This window comes from Hemicordylus capensis, chromosome 12 (genome assembly GCF_027244095.1).
Source record: "Hemicordylus capensis ecotype Gifberg chromosome 12, rHemCap1.1.pri, whole genome shotgun sequence".
Lineage (NCBI taxonomy): Eukaryota > Metazoa > Chordata > Lepidosauria > Squamata > Cordylidae > Hemicordylus > Hemicordylus capensis.
In genome coordinates, this window is record NC_069668.1 from 18,232,495 (window position 1) to 18,255,691 (window position 23,197).

Genomic DNA, 23,197 nt, shown 5'->3' on the forward strand with positions numbered 1-23,197 from the left:
TTTTTTGATGGCTAATAAGACTTCCGCACTCAATGACGCTCTTTCCACACTCCTAGCATTTATATGGCTTCTCTCCAGTATGGGTTCTTTGATGGCTAATAAGACTTCCGCACTCAATGAAGCTCATTCCACACTCCAAGCATTTATATGGATTCTCTCCAGTATGGGTTCTTTGATGCTCAGTAAGATGTCCACTCCTACTGAAGCTCATTCCACACTCCAAGCATTTATATGGCTTCTCTCCAGTATGGGTTCTTTGATGGCTAATAAGACTTCCACACTCAATGAAGCTCATTCCACACTCCAAGCATTTATATGGCTTCTCTCCAGTATGGGTTCTTTGATGCCTAGTAAGATGTCCACTCCTACTGAAGCTCATTCCACACTCCAAGCATTTATATGGCTTCTCTCCAGCATGGGTTCTTTGATGGCTAATAAGACTTCCGCACTCAATGAAGCTCATTCCACACTCCAAGCATTTATATGGCTTCTCTCCAGTATGGGTTCTTTGATGGCTAATAAGACTTCCGCACTAAATGAAGCTCTTTCCACACTCCATGCATTTATATGGCTTCTCTCCAGTATGGTTTCTTTGATGCCTAGTAAGATGTCCACTCCTACTGAAGCTCATTCCACACTCCAAGCATTTATATGGCTTCTCTCCAGTATTGGTTCTTTGATGCCTAGTAAGATGTCCACTCCTACTGAAGCTCATTCTACACTCCAAGCATTTATATGGCTTCTCTCCAGTATGGGTTCTTTGATGCCTAGTAAGATGTCCACTCCTACTGAAGCTCATTCCACACTCCAAGCATTTATATGGCTTCTCTCCAGTATGGGTTCTTTGATGGCTAATAAGACTTCCGCACTCAATGAAGCTCTTTCCACACTCCAAGCATTTATATGGCTTCTCTCCAGTATGGGTTTTTTGATGCCTAGTAAGATGTCCACTCCTACTGAAGCTCATTCCACACTCCAAGCATTTATATGGCTTCTCTCCAGTATGGGTTCTTTGATGGCTAATAAGACTTCCGCACACAATGAAGCTCTTTCCACACTCCAAGCATTTATATGGCTTCTCTCCAGTATGGGTTTTTTGATGCCTAGTAAGATGTCCACTCCTACTGAAGCTCATTCCACACTCCAAGCATTTATATGGCTTCTCTCCAGTATGGGTTCTTTGATGCCTAGTAAGGTCCACTCCTACTGAAGCTCATTCCACACTCCAAGCATTTATATGGCTTCTCTCCAGTATGGGTTCTTGGATGCCTAGTAAGATGTCCACTCCTACTGAAGCTCATTCCACATTCCAAGCATTTATATGGCTTCTCTCCAGTATGGGTTCTTTGATGCCTAGTAAGATGTCCACTGCTACTGAAGCTCATTCCACACTCCAAGCATTTATATGGCTTCTCTCCAGTATGGGTTCTTTGATGCCTAGTAAGATGTCCACTCCTGCTGAAGCTCATTCCACACTCCAAGCATTTATATGGCTTCTCTCCAGTATGGGTTCTTTGATGGATAATAAGACTTCCGCACTCAGTGAAGCTCATTCCACACTCCAAGCTTTTATATGGCTTCTCTCCAGTATGGGTTTTTTGATGGCTAATAAGACTTCCGCACTCAATGAAGCTCTTTCCACACTCCAAGCATTTATATGGCTTCTCTCCAGTATGGGTTCTTTGATGCCTAGTAAGATGTCCACTCTTACTGAAGCTCATTCCACACTCCAAGCATTTATATGGCTTCTCTCCAGTATGGGTTCTTTGATGGCTAATAAGATGTCCACTCCTACTGAAGCTCATTCCACACTCCAAGCATTTGTATGGCTTCTCTCCAGTATGGGTTCTTTGATTGCTAATAAGACTTCCGCACTCAATGAAGCTCTTTCCACACTCCAAGCATTTATATGGCTTCTCTCCAGTATGGGTTCTTTGATGCCTAGTAAGATGTCCACGCCTACTGAAGCTCATTCCATACTCCAAGCATTTATATGGCTTCTCTCCAGTATGGGTTCTTTGATGGCTAATAAGATGTCCACTCCTACTGAAGCTCATTCCACACTCCAAGCATTTATATGGCTTCTCTCCAGTATGGGTTCTTTGATGGCTAATAAGACTTCCGCACTCAATGAAGCTCATTCCACACTCCAAGCATTTATATGGCTTCTCTCGAGTACGGGTTCTTTGATGCCTAGTAAGATGTCCACTCCTACTGAAGCTCATTCTACACTCCAAGCATTTATATGGATTCTCTCCAGTATGGGTTCTTTGATGCCTAGTAAGATGTCCACTCCTACTGAAGCTTATTCCACACTCCAAGCATTTATATGGTATCTCTCCAGTATGGGTTCTTTGATGCCTAGTAAGATGTCCTCTCCTACTGAAGCTCATTCCACACTCCAAGCATTTATATGGCTTCTCTCGAGTATGGGTTCTTTGATGCCTAGTAAGATGTCCACTCCTACTGAAGCTCATTCCACACTCCAAGCATTTATATGGATTCTCTCCAGTATGGGTTCTTTGATGCCTAGTAAGATGTCCACTCCTACTGAAGCTCATTCCACACTCCAAGCATTTATATGGCTTCTCTCCAGTATGGGTTCTTTGATGCCTAGTAAGATGTCCACTCCTACTGAAGCTCATTCCACACTCCAAGCATTTATATGGCTTCTCTCCAGTATGGGTTCTTTGATGCCTAGTAAGATGTCCACTCCTACTGAAGCTCATTCCACACTCCAAGCATTTATATGGCTTCTCTCCAGTATGGGTTCTTTGATGGCTAATAAGATGTCCACTCCTACTGAAGCTCATTCCACACTCCTAGCATTTATATGGCTTCTCTCCAGTATGGGTTCTTTGATGGCTAATAAGACTTCCGCACTCAATGAAGCTCATTCCACACTCCAAGCATTTATATGGCTTCTCTCCAGTATGGGTTCTTTGATGCTCAGTAAGATGTCCACTCCTACTGAAGCTCATTCCACACTCCAAGCATTTATATGGCTTCTCTCCAGTATGGGTTCTTTGATGGCTAATAAGACTTCCACACTCAATGAAGCTCATTCCACACTCCAAGCATTTATATGGCTTCTCTCCAGTATGGGTTCTTTGATGCCTAGTAAGATGTCCACTCCTACTGAAGCTCATTCCACACTCCAAGCATTTATATGGCTTCTCTCCAGCATGGGTTCTTTGATGGCTAATAAGACTTCCGCACTCAATGAAGCTCATTCCACACTCCAAGCATTTATATGGCTTCTCTCCAGTATGGGTTCTTTGATGGCTAATAAGACTTCCGCACTAAATGAAGCTCTTTCCACACTCCATGCATTTATATGGCTTCTCTCCAGTATGGGTTCTTTGATGCCTAGTAAGATGTCCACTCCTACTGAAGCTCATTCCACACTCCAAGCATTTATATGGCTTCTCTCCAGTATTGGTTCTTTGATGCATAGTAAGATGTCCACTCCTAGTGAAGCTCATTCCACACTCCAAGCATTTATATGGCTTCTCTCCAGTATGGGTTCTTTGATGCCTATTAAGATGTCCACTCCTACTGAAGCTCATTCTACACTCCAAGCATTTATATGGCTTCTCTCCAGTATGGGTTCTTTGATGCCTAGTAAGATGTCCACTCCTACTGAAGCTCATTCCACACTCCAAGCATTTATATGGCTTCTCTCCAGTATGGGTTCTTTGATGGCTAATAAGACTTCCGCACTCAATGAAGCTCTTTCCACACTCCAAGCATTTATATGGCTTCTCTCCAGTATGGGTTTTTTGATGCCTAGTAAGATGTCCACTCCTACTGAAGCTCATTCCACACTCCAAGCATTTATATGGCTTCTCTCCAGTATGGGTTCTTTGATGGCTAATAAGACTTCCGCACACAATGAAGCTCTTTCCACACTCCAAGCATTTATATGGCTTCTCTCCAGTATGGGTTCTTTGATGCCTAGTAAGATGTCCACTCCTACTGAAGCTCTTTCCACACTCCAAGCATTTATATGGCTTCTCTCCAGTATGGGTTCTTTGATGCCTAGTAAGATGTCCACTCCTACTGAAGCTCATTCCACACTCCAAGCATTTATATGGCTTCTCTCCAGTATGGGTTCTTGGATGCCTAGTAAGATGTCCACTCCTACTGAAGCTCATTCCACACTCCAAGCATTTATATGGCTTCTCTCCAGTATGGGTTCTTTGATGCCTAGTAAGATGTCCACTGCTACTGAAGCTCATTCCACACTCCAAGCATTTATATGGCTTCTCTCCAGTATGGGTTCTTTGATGGCTAATAAGACTTCCGCACTCAATGAAGCTCATTCCACACTCCAAGCTTTTATATGGCTTCTCTCCAGTATGGGTTTTTTGATGGCTAATAAGACTTCCGCACTCAATGAAGCTCTTTCCACACTCCAAGCATTTATATGGCTTCTCTCCAGTATGGGTTCTTTGATGCCTAGTAAGATGTCCACTCTTACTGAAGCTCATTCCACACTCCAAGCATTTATATGGCTTCTCTCCAGTATGGGTTCTTTGATTGCTAATAAGACTTCCGCACTCAATGAAGCTCTTTCCACACTCCAAGCATTTATATGGCTTCTCTCCAGTATGGGTTCTTTGATGCCTAGTAAGATGTCCACGCCTACTGAAGCTCATTCCACACTCCAAGCATTTATATGGCTTCTCTCCAGTATGGGTTCTTTGATGGCTAATAAGATGTCCACTCCTACTGAAGCTCATTCCACACTCCAAGCATTTATATGGCTTCTCTCCAGTATGGGTTCTTTGATGGCTAATAAGACTTCCGCACTCAATGAAGCTCATTCCACACTCCAAGCATTTATATGGCATCTCTCCAGTATGGGTTTTTTGATGCCTAGTAAGATGTCCACTCCTACTGAAGCTCATTCCACACTCCAAGCATTTATATGGCTTCTCTCCAGTATGGGTTCTTTGATGGCTAATAAGACTTGGGCACACAATGAAGCTCTTTCCACACTCCAAGCATTTATATGGCTTCTCTCCAGTATGGGTTCTTTGATGCCTAGTAAGATGTCCACTCCTACTGAAGCTCTTTCCACACTCCAAGCATTTATATGGCTTCTCTCCAGTATGGGTTCTTTGATGCCTAGTAAGATGTCTACTCCTACTGAAGCTCATTCCACACTCCAAGCATTTATATGGCTTCTCTCCAGTATGGGTTCTAGGATGCCTAGTAAGATGTCCCCTCCTACTGAAGCTCATTCCACACTCCAAGCATTTATATGGCTTCTCTCCAGTATGGGTTCTTTGATGCCTAGTAAGATGTCCACTCCTACTGAAGCTCATTCCACACTCCAAGCATTTATATGGCTTCTCTCCAGTATGGGTTCTTTGATGGCTAATAAGACTTCCACACTCAATGAAGCTCATTCCACACTCCAAGCATTTATATGGCTTCTCTCCAGTATGGGTTCTTTGATGCCTAGTAAGATGTCCACTCCTACTGAAGCTCATTCCACACTCCAAGCATTTATATGGCTTCTCTCCAGCATGGGTTCTTTGATGGCTAATAAGACTTCCGCACTCAATGAAGCTCATTCCACACTCCAAGCATTTATATGGCTTCTCTCCAGTATGGGTTCTTTGATGGCTAATAAGACTTCCGCACTAAATGAAGCTCTTTCCACACTCCATGCATTTATATGGCTTCTCTCCAGTATGGGTTCTTTGATGCCTAGTAAGATGTCCACTCCTACTGAAGCTCATTCCACACTCCAAGCATTTATATGGCTTCTCTCCAGTATTGGTTCTTTGATGCATAGTAAGATGTCCACTCCTAGTGAAGCTCATTCCACACTCCAAGCATTTATATGGCTTCTCTCCAGTATGGGTTCTTTGATGCCTATTAAGATGTCCACTCCTACTGAAGCTCATTCTACACTCCAAGCATTTATATGGCTTCTCTCCAGTATGGGTTCTTTGATGCCTAGTAAGATGTCCACTCCTACTGAAGCTCATTCCACACTCCAAGCATTTATATGGCTTCTCTCCAGTATGGGTTCTTTGATGGCTAATAAGACTTCCGCACTCAATGAAGCTCTTTCCACACTCCAAGCATTTATATGGCTTCTCTCCAGTATGGGTTTTTTGATGCCTAGTAAGATGTCCACTCCTACTGAAGCTCATTCCACACTCCAAGCATTTATATGGCTTCTCTCCAGTATGGGTTCTTTGATGGCTAATAAGACTTCCGCACACAATGAAGCTCTTTCCACACTCCAAGCATTTATATGGCTTCTCTCCAGTATGGGTTCTTTGATGCCTAGTAAGATGTCCACTCCTACTGAAGCTCTTTCCACACTCCAAGCATTTATATGGCTTCTCTCCAGTATGGGTTCTTTGATGCCTAGTAAGATGTCCACTCCTACTGAAGCTCATTCCACACTCCAAGCATTTATATGGCTTCTCTCCAGTATGGGTTCTTGGATGCCTAGTAAGATGTCCACTCCTACTGAAGCTCATTCCACACTCCAAGCATTTATATGGCTTCTCTCCAGTATGGGTTCTTTGATGCCTAGTAAGATGTCCACTGCTACTGAAGCTCATTCCACACTCCAAGCATTTATATGGCTTCTCTCCAGTATGGGTTCTTTGATGCCTAGTAAGATGTCCACTCCTGCTGAAGCTCATTCCACACTCCAAGCATTTATATGGCTTCTCTCCAGTATGGGTTCTTTGATGGATAATAAGACTTCCGCACTCAATGAAGCTCATTCCACACTCCAAGCTTTTATATGGCTTCTCTCCAGTATGGGTTTTTTGATGGCTAATAAGACTTCCGCACTCAATGAAGCTCTTTCCACACTCCAAGCATTTATATGGCTTCTCTCCAGTATGGGTTCTTTGATGCCTAGTAAGATGTCCACTCTTACTGAAGCTCATTCCACACTCCAAGCATTTATATGGCTTCTCTCCAGTATGGGTTCTTTGATTGCTAATAAGACTTCCGCACTCAATGAAGCTCATTCCACACTCCAAGCATTTATATGGCATCTCTCCAGTATGGGTTTTTTGATGCCTAGTAAGATGTCCACTCCTACTGAAGCTCATTCCACACTCCAAGCATTTATATGGCTTCTCTCCAGTATGGGTTCTTTGATGGCTAATAAGACTTGGGCACACAATGAAGCTCTTTCCACACTCCAAGCCTTTATATGGCTTCTCTCCAGTATGGGTTCTTTGATGCCTAGTAAGATGTCCACTCCTACTGAAGCTCATTCCACACTCCAAGCATTTATATGGCTTCTCTCCAGTATGGGTTCTTTGATGCCTAGTAAGATGTCTACTCCTACTGAAGCTCATTCCACACTCCAAGCATTTATATGGCTTCTCTCCAGTATGGGTTCTAGGATGCCTAGTAAGATGTCCCCTCCTACTGAAGCTCATTCCACACTCCAAGCATTTATATGGCTTCTCTCCAGTATGGGTTCTTTGATGCCTAGTAAGATGTCCACTCCTACTGAAGCTCATTCCACACTCCAAGCATTTATATGGCTTCTCTCCAGTATGGGTTCTTTGATGGATAATAAGACTTCCGCACTCAATGAAGCTCATTCCACACTCCAAGCATTTATATGGCTTCTCTCCAGTATGGGTTTTTTGATGGCTAATAAGACTTCCGCACTCAATGAAGCTCTTTCCACACTCCAAGCATTTATACGGCTTCTCTCCAGTATGGGTTCTTTGATGCCTAGTAAGATGTCCACTCTTACTGAAGCTCATTCCACACTCCATGCATTTATATGGCTTCTCTCCAGTATGGGTTCTTTGATGGCTAATAAGATGTCCACTCCTACTGAAGCTCATTCCACACTCCAAGCATTTATATGGCTTCTCTCCAGTATGGGTTCTTTGATTGCTAATAAGACTTCCGCACTCAATGAAGCTCTTTCCACACTCCAAGCATTTATATGGCTTCTCTCCAGTATGGGTTCTTTGATGCCTAGTAAGATGTCCACGCCTACTGAAGCTCATTCCACACTCCAAGCATTTATATGGCTTCTCTCCAGTATGGGTTCTTTGATGGCTAATAAGATGTCCACTCCTACTGAAGCTCATTCCACACTCCAAGCATTTATATGGCTTCTCTCCAGTATGGGTTCTTTGATGGCTAATAAGACTTCCGCACTCAATGAAGCTCATTCCACACTCCAAGCATTTATATGGCTTCTCTCGAGTACGGGTTCTTTGATGCTTAGTAAGATGTCCACTCCTACTGAAGCTCATTCCACACTCCAAGCATTTATATGGATTCTCTCCAGTATGGGTTCTTTGATGCCTAGTAAGATGTCCACTCCTACTGAAGCTCATTCCACACTCCAAGCATTTATATGGCATCTCTCCAGTATGGGTTCTTTGATGCCTAGTAAGATGTCCACTCCTACTGAAGCTCATTCCACACTCCAAGCATTTATATGGCTTCTCTCGAGTATGGGTTCTTTGATGCCTAGTAAGATGTCCACTCCTACTGAAGCTCATTCCACACTCCAAGCATTTATATGGATTCTCTCCAGTATGGGTTCTTTGATGCCTAGTAAGATGTCCACTCCTACTGAAGCTCATTCCACACTCCAAGCATTTATATGGCTTCTCTCCAGTATGGGTTCTTTGATGCCTAGTAAGATGTCCACTCCTACTGAAGCTCATTCCACACTCCAAGCATTTATATGGCTTCTCTCCAGTATGGGTTCTTTGATGCCTAGTAAGATGTCCACTCCTACTGAAGCTCATTCCACACTCCAAGCATTTATATGGCTTCTCTCCAGTATGGGTTCTTTGATGCCTAGTAAGATGTCCACTCCTACTGAAGCTCATTCCACACTCCAAGCATTTATATGGATTCTTACCAGTATGGGTTCTTTGATGCCTAATAAGATGTCGACTCCTACTGAAGCTCATTCCACACTCCAAGCATTTATATGGCTTCTCTCCAGTATGGGTTCTTTGATGCCTAGTAAGATGTCCACTCCTACTGAAGCTCATTCCACACTCCAAGCATGTATATGGCTTCTCTCCAGAATGGGTTCTTTGATGCCTAGTAAGATGTCCACTCCTACTGAAGCTCATTCCAGACTCCAAGCATTTATATGGCTTCTATCCAGTATGGGTTATTTGATGGCTAATAAGACTTCCGCACTCAATGAAGCTCATTCCACACTCCAAGCATTTATATGGCTTCTCTCCAGTATGGGTTCTTTGATGCCTAGTAAGATGTCCACTGCTACTGAAGCTCATTCCACACTCCAAGCATTTATATGGCTTCTCTCCAGTATGGGTTCTTTGATGCCTAGTAAGATGTCCACTCCTACTGAAGCTCATTCCGCACTCCAAGCATTTATATGACTTATCTCCAGTATGGGTTCTTTGATGCCTAGTAAGATGTCCACTCCTACTGAAGCTCATTCCAGACTCCAAGCATTTATATGGCTTCTCTCCAGTATGGGTTCTTTGATGCCTAGTAAAATGTTCACTCCTACTGAAGCTCATTCCACACTCCAAGCATTTATATGGCTTCTCTCCAGTATGGGTTCTTTGATGGCTAATAAGACTTCCGCACTCAATGAAGCTCATTCCACACTCCAAGCATTTATATGGCTTCTCTCCAGTATGGGTTCTTTGATGCCTAGTAAGATGTCCACTCCTACTGAAGCTCATTCCACACTCCAAGCATTTATATGGCTTCTCTCCAGTATGGGTTCTTTGATGGCTAATAAGACTTCCGCACTCAATGAAGCTCATTCCACACTCCAAGCATTTATATGGCTTCTCTCCAGTATGGGTTCTTTGATGGCTAATAAGACTTCCGCACTAAATGAAGCTCTTTCCACATTCCATGCATTTATATGGCTTCTCTCCAGTATGGGTTCTTTGATGCCTAGTAAGATGTCCACTCCTACTGAAGCTCATTCCACACTCCAAGCATTTATATGGCTTCTCTCCAGTATTGGTTCTTTGATGCCTAGTAAGATGTCCACTCCTAGTGAAGCTCATTCCACACTCCAAGCATTTATATGGCTTCTCTCCAGTATGGGTTCTTTGATGCCTAGTAAGATGTCCACTCCTACTGAAGCTCATTCTACACTCCAAGCATTTATATGGCTTCTCTCCAGTATGGGTTCTTTGATGCCTAGTAAGATGTCCACTACTACTGAAGCTCATTACACACTCCAAGCATTTATATGGCTTCTCTCCAGTATGGGTTCTTTGATGGCTAATAAGACTTCCGCACTCAATGAAGCTCTTTCCACACTCCAAGCATTTATATGGCTTCTCTCCAGTATGGGTTTTTTGATGCCTAGTAAGATGTCCACTCCTACTGAAGCTCATTCCACACTCCAAGCATTTATATGGCTTCTCTCCAGTATGGGTTCTTTGATGGCTAATAAGACTTCCGCACACAATGAAGCTCTTTCCACACTCCAAGCATTTATATGGCTTCTCTCCAGTATGGGTTCTTTGATGCTTAGTAAGATGTCCACTCCTACTGAAGCGCTTTCCACACTCCAAGCATTTATATGGCTTCTCTCCAGTATGGGTTCTTTGATGCCTAGTAAGATGTCCACTCCTACTGAAGCTCATTCCACACTCCAAGCATTTATATGGCTTCTCTCCAGTATGGGTTCTTGGATGCCTAGTAAGATGTCCACTCCTACTGAAGCTCATTCCACACTCCAAGCATTTATATGGCTTCTCTCCAGTATGGGTTCTTTGATGCCTAGTAAGATGTCCACTCCTACTGAAGCTCATTCCACACTCCAAGCATTTATATGGCTTCTCTCCAGTATGGGTTCTTTGATGCCTAGTAAGATGTCCACTCCTACTGAAGCTCATTCCACACTCCAAGCATTTATATGGCTTCTCTCCAGTATGGGTTCTTTGATGGATAATAAGTCTTCCGCACTCAATGAAGCTCATTCCACACTCCAAGCATTTATATGGCTTCTCTCCAGTATGGGTTCTTTGATGGCTAATAGGACTTCCGCACTCAATGAAGCTCTTTCCACACTCCAAGCATTTATATGGCTTCTCTCCAGTATGGGTTCTTTGATGCCTAGTAAGATGTCCACTCTTACTGAAGCTCATTCCACACTCCAAGCATTTATATGGCTTCTCTCCAGTATGGGTTCTTTGATGGCTAATAAGATGTCCACTCCTACTGAAGCTCATTCCACACTCCAAGCATTTATATGGCTTCTCTCCAGTATGGGTTCTTTGATGCCTAGTAAGATGTCCACTCCTACTGAAGCTTATTACACACTCCAAGCATTTATATGGTATCTCTCCAGTATGGGTTCTTTGATGCCTAGTAAGATGTCCACTCCTACTGAAGCTCATTCCACACTCCAAGCATTTATATGGCTTCTCTCCAGTATGGGTTCTTTGATGCCTAGTAAGATGTCCACGCCTACTGAAGCTCATTCCACACTCCAAGCATTTATATGGCTTCTCTCCAGTATGGGTTCTTTGATGGCTAATAAGATGTCCACTCCTACTGAAGCTCATTCCACACTCCAAGCATTTATATGGCTTCTCTCCAGTATGGGTTCTTTGATGGCTAATAAGACTTCCGCACTCAATGAAGCTCATTCCACACTCCAAGCATTTATATGGCTTCTCTCGAGTACGGGTTCTTTGATGCTTAGTAAGATGTCCACTCCTACTGAAGCTCATTCCACACTCCAAGCATTTATATGGATTCTCTCCAGTATGGGTTCTTTGATGCCTAGTAAGATGTCCACTCCTACTGAAGCTCATTCCACACTCCAAGCATTTATATGGCATCTCTCCAGTATGGGTTCTTTGATGCCTAGTAAGATGTCCACTCCTACTGAAGCTCATTCCACACTCCAAGCATTTATATGGCTTCTCTCGAGTATGGGTTCTTTGATGCCTAGTAAGATGTCCACTCCTACTGAAGCTCATTCCACACTCCAAGCATTTATATGGATTCTCTCCAGTATGGGTTCTTTGATGCCTAGTAAGATGTCCACTCCTACTGAAGCTCATTCCACACTCCAAGCATTTATATGGCTTCTCTCCAGTATGGGTTCTTTGATGCCTAGTAAGATGTCCACTCCTACTGAAGCTCATTCCACACTCCAAGCATTTATATGGCTTCTCTCCAGTATGGGTTCTTTGATGCCTAGTAAGATGTCCACTCCTACTGAAGCTCATTCCACACTCCAAGCATTTATATGGCTTCTCTCCAGTATGGGTTCTTTGATGCCTAGTAAGATGTCCACTCCTACTGAAGCTCATTCCACACTCCAAGCATTTATATGGATTCTTACCAGTATGGGTTCTTTGATGCCTAATAAGATGTCGACTCCTACTGAAGCTCATTCCACACTCCAAGCATTTATATGGCTTCTCTCCAGTATGGGTTCTTTGATGCCTAGTAAGATGTCCACTCCTACTGAAGCTCATTCCACACTCCAAGCATGTATATGGCTTCTCTCCAGAATGGGTTCTTTGATGCCTAGTAAGATGTCCACTCCTACTGAAGCTCATTCCAGACTCCAAGCATTTATATGGCTTCTATCCAGTATGGGTTATTTGATGGCTAATAAGACTTCCGCACTCAATGAAGCTCATTCCACACTCCAAGCATTTATATGGCTTCTCTCCAGTATGGGTTCTTTGATGCCTAGTAAGATGTCCACTGCTACTGAAGCTCATTCCACACTCCAAGCATTTATATGGCTTCTCTCCAGTATGGGTTCTTTGATGCCTAGTAAGATGTCCACTCCTACTGAAGCTCATTCCGCACTCCAAGCATTTATATGGCTTATCTCCAGTATGGGTTCTTTGATGCCTAGTAAGATGTCCACTCCTACTGAAGCTCATTCCAGACTCCAAGCATTTATATGGCTTCTCTCCAGTATGGGTTCTTTGATGCCTAGTAAAATGTTCACTCCTACTGAAGCTCATTCCACACTCCAAGCATTTATATGGCTTCTCTCCAGTATGGGTTCTTTGATGGCTAATAAGACTTCCGCACTCAATGAAGCTCATTCCACACTCCAAGCATTTATATGGCTTCTCTCCAGTATGGGTTCTTTGATGCCTAGTAAGATGTCCACTCCTACTGAAGCTCATTCCACACTCCAAGCATTTATATGGCTTCTCTCCAGTATGGGTTCTTTGATGGCTAATAAGACTTCCGCACTCAATGAAGCTCATTCCACACTCCAAGCATTTATATGGCTTCTCTCCAGTATGGGTTCTTTGATGGCTAATAAGACTTCCGCACTAAATGAAGCTCTTTCCACATTCCATGCATTTATATGGCTTCTCTCCAGTATGGGTTCTTTGATGCCTAGTAAGATGTCCACTCCTACTGAAGCTCATTCCACACTCCAAGCATTTATATGGCTTCTCTCCAGTATTGGTTCTTTGATGCCTAGTAAGATGTCCACTCCTAGTGAAGCTCATTCCACACTCCAAGCATTTATATGGCTTCTCTCCAGTATGGGTTCTTTGATGCCTAGTAAGATGTCCACTCCTACTGAAGCTCATTCTACACTCCAAGCATTTATATGGCTTCTCTCCAGTATGGGTTCTTTGATGCCTAGTAAGATGTCCACTACTACTGAAGCTCATTACACACTCCAAGCATTTATATGGCTTCTCTCCAGTATGGGTTCTTTGATGGCTAATAAGACTTCCGCACTCAATGAAGCTCTTTCCACACTCCAAGCATTTATATGGCTTCTCTCCAGTATGGGTTTTTTGATGCCTAGTAAGATGTCCACTCCTACTGAAGCTCATTCCACACTCCAAGCATTTATATGGCTTCTCTCCAGTATGGGTTCTTTGATGGCTAATAAGACTTCCGCACACAATGAAGCTCTTTCCACACTCCAAGCATTTATATGGCTTCTCTCCAGTATGGGTTCTTTGATGCTTAGTAAGATGTCCACTCCTACTGAAGCGCTTTCCACACTCCAAGCATTTATATGGCTTCTCTCCAGTATGGGTTCTTTGATGCCTAGTAAGATGTCCACTCCTACTGAAGCTCATTCCACACTCCAAGCATTTATATGGCTTCTCTCCAGTATGGGTTCTTGGATGCCTAGTAAGATGTCCACTCCTACTGAAGCTCATTCCACACTCCAAGCATTTATATGGCTTCTCTCCAGTATGGGTTCTTTGATGCCTAGTAAGATGTCCACTCCTACTGAAGCTCATTCCACACTCCAAGCATTTATATGGCTTCTCTCCAGTATGGGTTCTTTGATGCCTAGTAAGATGTCCACTCCTACTGAAGCTCATTCCACACTCCAAGCATTTATATGGCTTCTCTCCAGTATGGGTTCTTTGATGGATAATAAGTCTTCCGCACTCAATGAAGCTCATTCCACACTCCAAGCATTTATATGGCTTCTCTCCAGTATGGGTTCTTTGATGGCTAATAGGACTTCCGCACTCAATGAAGCTCTTTCCACACTCCAAGCATTTATATGGCTTCTCTCCAGTATGGGTTCTTTGATGCCTAGTAAGATGTCCACTCTTACTGAAGCTCATTCCACACTCCAAGCATTTATATGGCTTCTCTCCAGTATGGGTTCTTTGATGGCTAATAAGATGTCCACTCCTACTGAAGCTCATTCCACACTCCAAGCATTTATATGGCTTCTCTCCAGTATGGGTTCTTTGATGCCTAGTAAGATGTCCACTCCTACTGAAGCTTATTACACACTCCAAGCATTTATATGGTATCTCTCCAGTATGGGTTCTTTGATGCCTAGTAAGATGTCCACTCCTACTGAAGCTCATTCCACACTCCAAGCATTTATATGGCTTCTCTCCAGTATGGGTTCTTTGATGCCTAGTAAGATGTCCACTCCTACTGAAGCTCATTCCACACTCCAAGCATTTATATGGATTCTCTCCAGTATGGGTTCTTTGATGCCTAGTAAGATGTCCACTCCTACTGAAGCTCATTCCACACTCCAAGCATTTATATGGCTTCTCTCCAGTATGGGTTCTTTGATGCCTAGTAAGATGTCCACTCCTACTGAAGCTCATTCCACACTCCAAGCATTTATATGGCTTCTCTCCAGTATGGGTTCTTTGATGCCTAGTAAGATGTCCACTCCTACTGAAGCTCATTCCACACTCCAAGCATTTATATGGCTTCTCTCCAGTATGGGTTCTTTGATGGCTAATAAGACTTCCGCACTCAATGAAGCTCTTTCCACACTCCAAGCATTTATATGGCATCTCTCCAGTATGGGTTTTTTGATGCCTAGTAAGATGTCCACTCCTACTGAAGCTCATTCCACACTCCAAGCATTTATATGGCTTCTCTCCAGTATGGGTTCTTTGATGGCTAATAAGACTTCGGCACACAATGAAGCTCTTTCCACACTCCAAGCATTTATATGGCTTCTCTCCAGTATGGGTTCTTTGATGCCTAGTAAGATGTCCACTCCTACTGAAGCTCTTTCCACACTCCAAGCATTTATATGGCTTCTCTCCAGTATGGGTTCTTTGATGCCTAGTAATATGTCCACTCCTACTGAAGCTCATTCCACACTCCAAGCATTTATATGGCTTCTCTCCAGTATGGGTTCAAGGATGCCTAGTAAGATGTCCCCTCCTACTGAAGCTCATTCCACACTCCAAGCATTTATATGGCTTCTTTCCAGTATGGGTTCTTTGATGCCTAGTAAGATGTCCACTCCTACTGAAGCTCATTCCACACTCCAAGCATTTATATGGCTTCTCTCCAGTATGGGTTCTTTGATGGATAATAAGACTTCCGCACTCAATGAAGCTCATTCCACACTCCAAGCATTTATATGGCTTCTCTCCAGTATGGGTTTTTTGATGGCTAAAAAGACTTCCGCACTCAATGAAGCTCTTTCCACACTCCAAGCATTTATACGGCTTCTCTCCAGTATGGGTTCTTTGATGCCTAGTAAGATGTCCACTCTTACTGAAGCTCATTCCACACTCCAAGCATTTATATGGCTTCTCTCCAGTATGGGTTCTTTGATGGCTAATAAGATGTCCACTCCTACTGAAGCTCATTCCACACTCCAAGCATTTATATGGCTTCTCTCCAGTATGGGTTCTTTGATTGCTAATAAGACTTCCGCACTCAATGAAGCTCTTTCCACACTCCAAGCATTTATATGGCTTCTCTCCAGTATGGGTTCTTTGATGCCTAGTAAGATGTCCACGCCTACTGAAGCTCATTCCACACTCCAAGCATTTATATGGCTTCTCTCCAGTATGGGTTCTTTGATGGCTAATAAGATGTCCACTCCTACTGAAGCTCATTCCACACTACAAGCATTTATATGGCTTCTCTCCAGTATGGGTTCTTTGATGGCTAATAAGACTTCCGCACTCAATGAAGCTCATTCCACACTCCAAGCATTTATATGGCTTCTCTCGAGTACGGGTTCTTTGATGCTTAGTAAGATGTCCACTCCTACTGAAGCTCATTCCACACTCCAAGCATTTATATGGATTCTCTCCAGTATGGGTTCTTTGATGCCTAGTAAGATGTCCACTCCTACTGAAGCTCATTCCACACTCCAAGCATTTATATGGCATCTCTCCAGTATGGGTTCTTTGATGCCTAGTAAGATGTCCACTCCTACTGAAGCTCATTCCACACTCCAAGCATTTATATGGCTTCTCTCGAGTATGGGTTCTTTGATGCCTAGTAAGATGTCCACTCCTACTGAAGCTCATTCCACACTCCAAGCATTTATATGGATTCTCTCCAGTATGGGTTCTTTGATGCCTAGTAAGATGTCCACTCCTACTGAAGCTCATTCCACACTCCAAGCATTTATATGGCTTCTCTCCAGTATGGGTTCTTTGATGCCTAGTAAGATGTCCACTCCTACTGAATCTCATTCCACACTCCAAGCATTTATATGGCTTCTCTCCAGTATGGGTTCTTTGATGCCTAGTAAGATGTCCACTCCTACTGAAGCTCATTCCACACTCCAAGCATTTATATGGCTTCTCTCCAGTATGGGTTCTTTGATGCCTAGTAAGATGTCCACTCCTACTGAAGCTCATTCCACACTCCAAGCATTTATATGGATTCTTACCAGTATGGGTTCTTTGATGCCTAATAAGATGTCCACTCCTACTGAAGCTCATTCCACACTCCAAGCATTTATATGGCTTCTCTCCAGTATGGGTTCTTTGATGCCTAGTAAGATGTCCACTCCTACTGAAGCTCATTCCACACTCCAAGCATGTATATGGCTTCTCTCCAGAATGGGTTCTTTGATGCCTAGTAAGATGTCCACTCCTACTGAAGCTCATTCCAGACTCCAAGCATTTATATGGCTTCTATCCAGTATGGGTTATTTGATGGCTAATAAGACTTCCGCACTCAATGAAGCTCATTCCACACTCCAAGCATTTATATGGCTTCTCTCCAGTATGGGTTCTTTGATGCCTAGTAAGATGTCCACTGCTACTGAAGCTCATTCCACACTCCAAGCATTTATATGGCTTCTCTCCAGTATGGGTTCTTTGATGCCTAGTAAGATGTCCACTCCTACTGAAGCTCATTCCGCACTCCAAGCATTTATATGGCTTATCTCCAGTATGGGTTCTTTGATGCCTAGTAAGATGTCCACTCCTACTGAAGCTCATTCCAGACTCCAAGCATTTATATGGCTTCTCTCCAGTATGGGTTCTTTGATGCCTAGTAAAATGTTCACTCCTACTGAAGCTCATTCCACACTCCAAGCATTTATATGGCTTCTCTCCAGTATGGGTTCTTTGATGGCTAATAAGACTTCCGCACTCAATGAAGCTCATTCCACACTCCAAGCATTTATATGGCTTCTCTCCAGTATGGGTTCTTTGATGCCTAGTAAGATGTCCACTCCTACTGAAGCTCATTCCACACTCCAAGCATTTATATGGCTTCTCTCCAGTATGGGTTCTTTGATGGCTAATAAGACTTCCGCACTCAATGAAGCTCATTCCACACTCCAAGCATTTATATGGCTTCTCTCCAGTATGGGTTCTTTGATGGCTAATAAGACTTCCGCACTAAATGAAGCTCTTTCCACATTCCATGCATTTATATGGCTTCTCTCCAGTATGGGTTCTTTGATGCCTAGTAAGATGTCCACTCCTACTGAAGCTCATTCCACACTCCAAGCATTTATATGGCTTCTCTCCAGTATTGGTTCTTTGATGCCTAGTAAGATGTCCACTCCTAGTGAAGCTCATTCCACACTCCAAGCATTTATATGGCTTCTCTCCAGTATGGGTTCTTTGATGCCTAGTAAGATGTCCACTCCTACTGAAGCTCATTCTACACTCCAAGCATTTATATGGCTTCTCTCCAGTATGGGTTCTTTGATGCCTAGTAAGATGTCCACTACTACTGAAGCTCATTACACACTCCAAGCATTTATATGGCTTCTCTCCAGTATGGGTTCTTTGATGGCTAATAAGACTTCCGCACTCAATGAAGCTCTTTCCACACTCCAAGCATTTATATGGCTTCTCTCCAGTATGGGTTTTTTGATGCCTAGTAAGATGTCCACTCCTACTGAAGCTCATTCCACACTCCAAGCATTTATATGGCTTCTCTCCAGTATGGGTTCTTTGATGGCTAATAAGACTTCCGCACACAATGAAGCTCTTTCCACACTCCAAGCATTTATATGGCTTCTCTCCAGTATGGGTTCTTTGATGCTTAGTAAGATGTCCACTCCTACTGAAGCGCTTTCCACACTCCAAGCATTTATATGGCTTCTCTCCAGTATGGGTTCTTTGATGCCTAGTAAGATGTCCACTCCTACTGAAGCTCATTCCACACTCCAAGCATTTATATGGCTTCTCTCCAGTATGGGTTCTTGGATGCCTAGTAAGATGTCCACTCCTACTGAAGCTCATTCCACACTCCAAGCATTTATATGGCTTCTCTCCAGTATGGGTTCTTTGATGCCTAGTAAGATGTCCACTCCTACTGAAGCTCATTCCACACTCCAAGCATTTATATGGCTTCTCTCCAGTATGGGTTCTTTGATGCCTAGTAAGATGTCCACTCCTACTGAAGCTCATTCCACACTCCAAGCATTTATATGGCTTCTCTCCAGTATGGGTTCTTTGATGGATAATAAGTCTTCCGCACTCAATGAAGCTCATTCCACACTCCAAGCATTTATATGGCTTCTCTCCAGTATGGGTTCTTTGATGGCTAATAGGACTTCCGCACTCAATGAAGCTCTTTCCACACTCCAAGCATTTATATGGCTTCTCTCCAGTATGGGTTCTTTGATGCCTAGTAAGATGTCCACTCTTACTGAAGCTCATTCCACACTCCAAGCATTTATATGGCTTCTCTCCAGTATGGGTTCTTTGATGGCTAATAAGATGTCCACTCCTACTGAAGCTCATTCCACACTCCAAGCATTTATATGGCTTCTCTCCAGTATGGGTTCTTTGATGCCTAGTAAGATGTCCACTCCTACTGAAGCTTATTACACACTCCAAGCATTTATATGGTATCTCTCCAGTATGGGTTCTTTGATGCCTAGTAAGATGTCCACTCCTACTGAAGCTCATTCCACACTCCAAGCATTTATATGGCTTCTCTCCAGTATGGGTTCTTTGATGCCTAGTAAGATGTCCACTCCTACTGAAGCTCATTCCACACTCCAAGCATTTATATGGATTCTCTCCAGTATGGGTTCTTTGATGCCTAGTAAGATGTCCACTCCTACTGAAGCTCATTCCACACTCCAAGCATTTATATGGCTTCTCTCCAGTATGGGTTCTTTGATGCCTAGTAAGATGTCCACTCCTACTGAAGCTCATTCCACACTCCAAGCATTTATATGGCTTCTCTCCAGTATGGGTTCTTTGATGCCTAGTAAGATGTCCACTCCTACTGAAGCTCATTCCACACTCCAAGCATTTATATGGCTTCTCTCCAGTATGGGTTCTTTGATGGCTAATAAGACTTCCGCACTCAATGAAGCTCTTTCCACACTCCAAGCATTTATATGGCATCTCTCCAGTATGGGTTTTTTGATGCCTAGTAAGATGTCCACTCCTACTGAAGCTCATTCCACACTCCAAGCATTTATATGGCTTCTCTCCAGTATGGGTTCTTTGATGGCTAATAAGACTTCGGCACACAATGAAGCTCTTTCCACACTCCAAGCATTTATATGGCTTCTCTCCAGTATGGGTTCTTTGATGCCTAGTAAGATGTCCACTCCTACTGAAGCTCTTTCTACACTCCAAGCATTTATATGGCTTCTCTCCAGTATGGGTTCTTTGATGCCTAGTAATATGTCCACTCCTACTGAAGCTCATTCCACACTCCAAGCATTTATATGGCTTCTCTCCAGTATGGGTTCAAGGATGCCTAGTAAGATGTCCCCTCCTACTGAAGCTCATTCCACACTCCAAGCATTTATATGGCTTCTTTCCAGTATGGGTTCTTTGATGCCTAGTAAGATGTCCACTCCTACTGAAGCTCATTCCACACTCCAAGCATTTATATGGCTTCTCTCCAGTATGGGTTCTTTGATGGATAATAAGACTTCCGCACTCAATGAAGCTCATTCCACACTCCAAGCATTTATATGGCTTCTCTCCAGTATGGGTTTTTTGATGGCTAATAAGACTTCCGCACTCAATGAAGCTCTTTCCACACTCCAAGCATTTATACGGCTTCTCTCCAGTATGGGTTCTTTGATGCCTAGTAAGATGTCCACTCTTACTGAAGCTCATTCCACACTCCAAGCATTTATATGGCTTCTCTCCAGTATGGGTTCTTTGATGGCTAATAAGATGTCCACTCCTACTGAAGCTCATTCCACACTCCAAGCATTTATATGGCTTCTCTCCAGTATGGGTTCTTTGATTGCTAATAAGACTTCCGCACTCAATGAAGCTCTTTCCACACTCCAAGCATTTATATGGCTTCTCTCCAGTATGGGTTCTTTGATGCCTAGTAAGATGTCCACGCCTACTGAAGCTCATTCCACACTCCAAGCATTTATATGGCTTCTCTCCAGTATGGGTTCTTTGATGGCTAATAAGATGTCCACTCCTACTGAAGCTCATTCCACACTCCAAGCATTTATATGGCTTCTCTCCAGTATGGGTTCTTTGATGCCTAGTAAGATGTCCACTCCTACCGAAGCTCATTCCACACTCCAAGCATTTATATGGCTTCTCTCCAGTATGGGTTCTTTGATGCCTAGTAAGATGTCCACTCCTACTGAAGCTCATTCCACACTCCAAGAATTTATATGGCTTCTCTCCAGTATGGGTTCTTTGATGCCTAGTAAGATGTCCACTCCTACTGAAGCTCATTCCACACTCCAAGCATTTATATGGATTCTTACCAGTATGGGTTCTTTGATGCCTAATAAGATGTCCACTCCTACTGAAGCTCATTCCACACTCCAAGCATTTATATGGCTTCTCTCCAGTATGGGTTTTTTGATGCCTAGTAAGATGTCCACTCCTACTGAAGCTCATTCCACACTCCAAGCATTTATATGGCTTCTCTCCAGTATGGGTTCTTTGATGGCTAATAAGACTTCCGCACACAATGAAGCTCTTTCCACACTCCAAGCATTTATATGGCTTCTCTCCAGTATGGGTTCTTTGATGCTTAGTAAGATGTCCACTCCTACTGAAGCGCTTTCCACACTCCAAGCATTTATATGGCTTCTCTCCAGTATGGGTTCTTTGATGCCTAGTAAGATGTCCACTCCTACTGAAGCTCATTCCACACTCCAAGCATTTATATGGCTTCTCTCCAGTATGGGTTCTTGGATGCCTAGTAAGATGTCCACTCCTACTGAAGCTCATTCCACACTCCAAGCATTTATATGGCTTCTCTCCAGTATGGGTTCTTTGATGCCTAGTAAGATGTCCACTCCTACTGAAGCTCATTCCACACTCCAAGCATTTATATGGCTTCTCTCCAGTATGGGTTCTTTGATGCCTAGTAAGATGTCCACTCCTACTGAAGCTCATTCCACACTCCAAGCATTTATATGGCTTCTCTCCAGTATGGGTTCTTTGATGGATAATAAGTCTTCCGCACTCAATGAAGCTCATTCCACACTCCAAGCATTTATATGGCTTCTCTCCAGTATGGGTTCTTTGATGGCTAATAGGACTTCCGCACTCAATGAAGCTCTTTCCACACTCCAAGCATTTATATGGCTTCTCTCCAGTATGGGTTCTTTGATGCCTAGTAAGATGTCCACTCTTACTGAAGCTCATTCCACACTCCAAGCATTTATATGGCTTCTCTCCAGTATGGGTTCTTTGATGGCTAATAAGATGTCCACTCCTACTGAAGCTCATTCCACACTCCAAGCATTTATATGGCTTCTCTCCAGTATGGGTTCTTTGATGCCTAGTAAGATGTCCACTCCTACTGAAGCTCATTCCACACTCCAAGCATTTATATGGCTTCTCTCCAGTATGGGTTCTTTGATGGATAATAAGTCTTCCGCACTCAATGAAGCTCATTCCACACTCCAAGCATTTATATGGCTTCTCTCCAGTATGGGTTCTTTGATGGCTAATAGGACTTCCGCACTCAATGAAGCTCTTTCCACACTCCAAGCATTTATATGGCTTCTCTCCAGTATGGGTTCTTTGATGCCTAGTAAGATGTCCACTCTTACTGAAGCTCATTCCACACTCCAAGCATTTATATGGCTTCTCTCCAGTATGGGTTCTTTGATGGCTAATAAGATGTCCACTCCTACTGAAGCTCATTCCACACTCCAAGCATTTATATGGCTTCTCTCCAGTATGGGTTCTTTGATGCCTAGTAAGATGTCCACTCCTACTGAAGCTTATTACACACTCCAAGCATTTATATGGTATCTCTCCAGTATGGGTTCTTTGATGCCTAGTAAGATGTCCACTCCTACTGAAGCTCATTCCACACTCCAAGCATTTATATGGCTTCTCTCCAGTATGGGTTCTTTGATGCCTAGTAAGATGTCCACTCCTACTGAAGCTCATTCCACACTCCAAGCATTTATATGGATTCTCTCCAGTATGGGTTCTTTGATGCCTAGTAAGATGTCCACTCCTACTGAAGCTCATTCCACACTCCAAGCATTTATATGGCTTCTCTCCAGTATGGGTTCTTTGATGCCTAG